Below are 6,032 nucleotides of genomic sequence, written 5' to 3'. Positions count from 1 at the left end.
GGGCTGGTTGATTGTTGTGCTATGATTTACAAATGAAAAACCATTTCTAAGGGAAGCATGGGAAACGTGCGCATAGGTGAAGGATTATATTATAGGAAGTTACACCTATGCCTGACCTCAAGAAGCTTGGGCATGCACGTAGGATTGTATTAAAAATATTTTGGAACGCTTTCGACGTTTGCATATTGCTTAGTAAAATGAACTTTAAGAAAAATTTTTCAGAAATTTTCAGAAGACATTCTACAGGACTTAATACGAAGCATTTCTATGTAAATATCCAAGTTATGGGAGGTTTGGTTCTTCGTTTTTTCCTTCTTTAAACGCCTCCTATAACCCTAGCTGATGTTCGTCACATTTATCCAATTGTTTGTGTAGGTATTGCAGTTAAGGAGTCCTATATTTAGCTTCCCGCATGGGAGCATAGAAAAGTTAACATAGGACACTAGAATTCAGTCTATACCGGATGTATAAATAAATTATTGCTTGTCTTTGTAGCAGATACCTTTACTTGGTTGCGAACGTTTCTTAAACTATGACTTCTCGTAAAGGAAACTCTGTTTTTAAACTTTGCGCAAGAGTATAAAAAAATCCGTAGATATGTATAAGAAGCACTTTTCGCAAACTACGAGTAGATCGAGTTCTGCGTCGCATAATGCAAGCGGTGCAATCGTTATTGCTTTCGTTTAGTCAGAAGAAAGACGCCGTTGAAAATGGATTGGTTATGGCAAACGGAAGTTATGTAATTAGCCGCTCATTATCAGCAAAAGGAGAGACATTGGAAAGTTTTGCATGCACTTTAGTATTGAAAATGAGCCAAATTGGTCAGAGCAGAAGCCGGGAGTGGAGCATAAACAGAATGCATTTCCGTTTTTCTTAACAAAAATTTGCGGGTTTTTTTCCCGTTTTTCAAAAATAACAAAAGTTAGTCTTGGCTGGGATTTTCCTCATTTACTTTAGAAAACACTCACTTCTTTACGTGCAAAAATGGAAAAAATCGGTCTTGCCCACCCAAAGTTGCAATTAATTAAATTTTATTTTTTTTATTTATTTATTTGTTTTTTTTCTTATCCGCCTGAGTCGCCGAATAGGCAAGAGTCTCGACTAGCAACTCAATGGCTGTGTGTTCAAGTCTCAAGTGCGGTAGAGTTTTTAATAAAAGCCGAAAACCTCAGACGATAGACACCGCGATTACTTTTCTCTTGATAATATCAGCGATATCGGTATCGATTAAAAGAACTTGGGGAGTAGAATGCGAAAAGCATAGCGGCGGCAGATGTGAGGTTCGCCCCCCTTTCCGTGCTTGTTTTAATGTTAAAAAGGCTTTTTAATAAATTTTGATTTCCGCATGCACCGGTTGACCTGTTTTTTAATTTTGTTTTTACTTTTTTTTTTACGTTTTTCTATTAACCCTTTGAGTTTATTAGCTCATAAGATAGTATGTGGTCCAGTTAATCGCAACCCCTGTGGTGCATGAAAGCAATAAGACGGTTGATTTGGTACCAAAAAACAGCCACTGGTTGAAGGAAGAGAAAAAAAACACTAAACGAACGGCGTCGTGTACTAATTTAGCTGAGTTTGATGACTTTTGTTTTCTTTTAATGAAATTTCAATTTATTTTTGATATAATTTTTTTACAAAAACTGCGAACATATTTCATAAGTCCGCTATTGCAAAGTTGGGGAGGGGGGAGGGTGGGTAAAATAAGGTCCCATAAACATGAAACTTAATTTAAATAACAAATATACCAAAAGAAAAAAATGTCTTTATATATTGAGCAATGATCCTTGAAGGTATTAAGACGAAAAATGAAAATAAATAAATAAATAATGCTTTTACGAAAAAGCTAAAATGGAGACAAAAAGCCTTAAAAAACAAATTCTATAATAAAATGCAAGCACTTTTAAGCATCGAAACTTGATGATTTGGTACATTTTCCAATTGAAAGGACCACAGAAGATGTTTGTCTTGTTTCCCGTTGCTATGTAAAAATTTCTAATTAATTTACACGTAACTTCGATTTCGAACAGAAATTCAAATTTGTGACATCTTTTGGGTCTTTTTTTTTTAATTATTTATGTTATTTTTTTTTTTTTTTTTTTTTTTTTTCTTCTAGTTTTTAATTGGTTTTTGCGTTAAATTTTATTTGTTTTTCTCTTGGGTGTAATTTATCAAAACAGAATTATGTGAACCCTTTCACTTTACACCCACATCCACCCAAAACCTAAGGGTATCGTGAACGACAGAAATGTGTGTGAATACAGCACACACCGCAAATGTATTCTTTATCAGCCTGATATTATGGGAGGACTTGTTTCGATTGCTTATTGTTATCGCAAATATTACGAAACTTGATGCAAGTTTCGTAATGCAAGGAATACTTCTCCACAGAGATAAATATCTCAAGATGTATCTTCCCTGGTAAGACGTTGAGCTGAAGCTTATCGAATTTGGAATTTATCACACAAGCAGTGATTGATAAATTAAAGATGTTGTAATCATTGTACTGCCATTGTTCCTTAAGTGTTTAATGGTGACTTCTCGTAGAATTGCGAAAGGCATTTGGAACAACTTGCGATTGTTTAGTGATTAAAAGCAAAGAAATGTTTTCTGCACATCTTGGTCTTTAGTTACCTTATTCCAGGTCCACTAAATGTTACTGAACGTTACCGAGAGTGTTGGACGTCGAATTGAAGAGATAAGAAACTTTTGCAGAAATAGTAAGCAATTTTGAGGATTAGAGCTGATAGGAGAAAGTTTGTTTGTTTTGGAAAAGTTTTTTTTCTTATTCGAGATCATTTATCGGGAGCTTGCAGTACCTCTGTTCAAGGGGAGCACTTATCAAAGCGGGTTCATTCGAAAGTTTTCTTTCAGTTATAAAACGTAAATTAGATTTATATTTGTCATGTGGATTTTAACAAGTTCAAGTGAGTTGAATGAAAATGTCGAATAATTCAAAGTCTTTCATATTATTGTCATATATATTCTCTTGTGTGTGTGTGTGTGTTTTTTTTTTTTTTTTTTTTTGTTCAGTAAATGCCAACATGAAATATATGTTTTCTTTTATGTCTTTTATTTTTAAAAATTCCTAATTAATGTGGTTCTGGGGTACTTGCTATTGCTTTAAACATTCTTTTCATTGAAATGAAGCATAATGTGTCACATCGTATTTATTTTTTTTTAACATTTTAAAGAAGTTTCAGTATTAAACGAGAACATGTGTTTAACTTTAGAAATGAAAAAAATTCTGATGTTTTGCAACAACGGATGAAAACTGTGAAAAATAATACGAGGCGCTGACTATCTATATATATATATGCATACAGATATATATCTATATGTGCATGTTCGTATGTGTAAAGTAGAGTCCGCTTAATGGAGGGTACATTGACGGTATCAGGAAAATTTCCAGGGAAAAGAATTTTTACTTTGAGCTTAATAGATGCTTTCAACCTTCTAGAAAATGTGGAAAAAGATTCATCACTTAAAAAACAATTTTTTTTTTGGAATTTCAATTCAGTCCCTAAGCAATCCTCCCCTCCAATTACTAACTTCTACAAATTATTCTTTTCATTCGGATATTCTAGAAAACCTTTAAATAAATATTTTAAATATGTAGGGGATATCTGATGAGTAAATTGAACAACTGTTTATTAAAAACTTTGCCCTTTTTGGGAAATTTATCTTTTAAGATCAAACCAGAGAGCAATCACAAAAAAAATCCAGCAGAGGCAATGCAGTTGTGTCAGTGAGCCGAAGTTGGCTTGCGTAAAGTAACTGAAAACTGGGTAATGGGCGATAAAAAGTGGATTACATACGACAATAACGTCCAAACTATTACGAAAACGCCATATACGTGACGTCATGTAAAGTAATGGTTTGTATTTGAAGGGATTGGAAGGAAATGGTGCATCGTGAACTGCTGCGGCCTGGTCTTCTGAAGTGCGCAGTTGGGCTGAGGCCTCTGAAATTTAGCAGCAGGAAGGACAAACTCTCCGACTACGATAATTTGAAAGCAAACTAATTTTTAAAAACTCAGGAAAAAAGCTTGACGAGGAAGTTTCCCAACCATTATAAACTTCATTCTCTCATCACGTGATGGGGAGTAACTTCAAAAGTCTATGGCTAATATCAAATGGTTAAGGTTTAAGTCCAGTAAAACTAGAATTCCTACAACTATTCCATGATAATTTGATCAAAAAGAGTGCAAAAAGTTATTGATCATAATGCTACAGATTTGCTTTAATACAAAATAGATGCGTTTGTTAATTTTGATCCAACAATACTACGAACTTTTTCTTTGATCTTAAATTGCATTGATCGGGTAGAGCTTGTTTCAGGGCGCCGAAATCGGAGTATGAGTAAAGGAATTACAATTTCAATTAAGGAAAAAAAATAAATGCAGATAATGAAAGCATGTTCCCAAAAGGAGGAGAGAAGAGCTTTGGGGAAAAAAAATTTACAAAATTTATCCCTTTATGTTTATCAATAAAAGGTATTGTGAGAAATGTATCATAAAAATGCGGAAAACAAGTTTTGTGATTTCTTTTTGCTATGATTGTGAACTTAAACTCGAGGCTAAAGATCTATTTATAGTTTAATATAAGCATGATGTACAAGGGGTAATGATCATTACACGTGCTATTAAATGAGGAGTTAAAAGTTAAAAAGTAACCATGAAACTTTTTCTTTCATGTGTTGTGTGTGTTAAGTGAGTTATTCTGATGCATTTTTGCTATTGGTATTATTGTCTGGCAATGTAATTACGTGGTGGCAGTTTGAAACAATTGCCGAGAAACCTCCTGCCTTACTTTAATTTCAACTCCTTGCTATAGTGTGTGATATGTGGTGTGCGCTTGTTGATGCAAGCATATCACCGCATACGTATGAATATTTGTAGACATGTATGTATGTATTTTGTTACTGCTGCTGCCACACACTGATTATTCAGCAACCATGACTTATATGCTCCGTATGTATGCGGACATACATATATATATATATATATATATACTAAACTACTTAAACGCATGTAAAAACCGTACTCACTTATACATGCCCGCATGACTATCCAGATTATTTAGTAGTGTCAAGCTTGCAAGAGTGCAAGAGTGATTTTTATTTTGTATACCGTTCCGTACATGGGCAGGCTTGCGTTTTGTGACACAATAGTAACGATGCTTCCTCTTTTTTTATACCCTATACCCAGAAATATAACATGCTTGGTACATCTTTGATAACATACCGCAGAAAGTTTTCAATCCTTTTGCTTATAATGGATATTTTAGATATTTTAGAGAAAATTTACTGAGATATGATCAATAAAGTCTTACACTTTGAAAGCTTTCAAGAAACAAGGACTGATTCAAACTACTTTGTGAAAAGAACTATGAAAAGAACAAAGATACGTATGACGATTTGCATTATTTGCATTATCTTTTCGAGGCAATTCCAAGTATTTTTAATATTTATTTAAGGTACGGGGGGCAAAAGTTTGTTTTAACTAACTTATTTAAGTATGCAGCGTTCTCCAGATTCGTCCTGAGCACCTTGTAAATGATATGTTCGTTGTATTGTTTGATTCGTTGGAAGTACTTGTGTTGTGCAATCAACGATGCATTGAAAACTAAACGAAAGCTTGAGTGCTCGAAAAAAAAAAAAAAAACTGCAGAAAATATAACAACAACAACAATGGCAATGCAATCAGATGGGATCGTAAACTAAGGCCAGTAAAAACCTGTTGTTATCAAACTTGTTATTGTCGCTATTATTGTCGGGATGAAACCACCAAATCAGGCATATTGTATATGTGCATAGCATTGGTTGATTTACCTACCTATACATACAGGTAAGACATCTACACACATACACACACACACAATGTTCACCAGTTCAACCAGGCATAAAGCATATTTATGTTAAATAATAAAAAGCCAGCAATGATCGTACGAAACATTACTTTCCTTCTCAATATTCGTATTATTGTTGTAGTAGTAGTAGTAGTAGTAGTAGTAGTAGTAGTAGTAGTAGTAGTA

Source organism: Glossina fuscipes, unplaced genomic scaffold, assembly GCF_014805625.2.
Source record: "Glossina fuscipes isolate IAEA_lab_2018 unplaced genomic scaffold, Yale_Gfus_2 3, whole genome shotgun sequence".
Taxonomy (NCBI): Eukaryota; Metazoa; Arthropoda; class Insecta; order Diptera; family Glossinidae; genus Glossina; species Glossina fuscipes.
The sequence above is the reverse complement of the archived record's forward strand: the minus strand, read 5'-3'. Positions refer to the sequence as shown.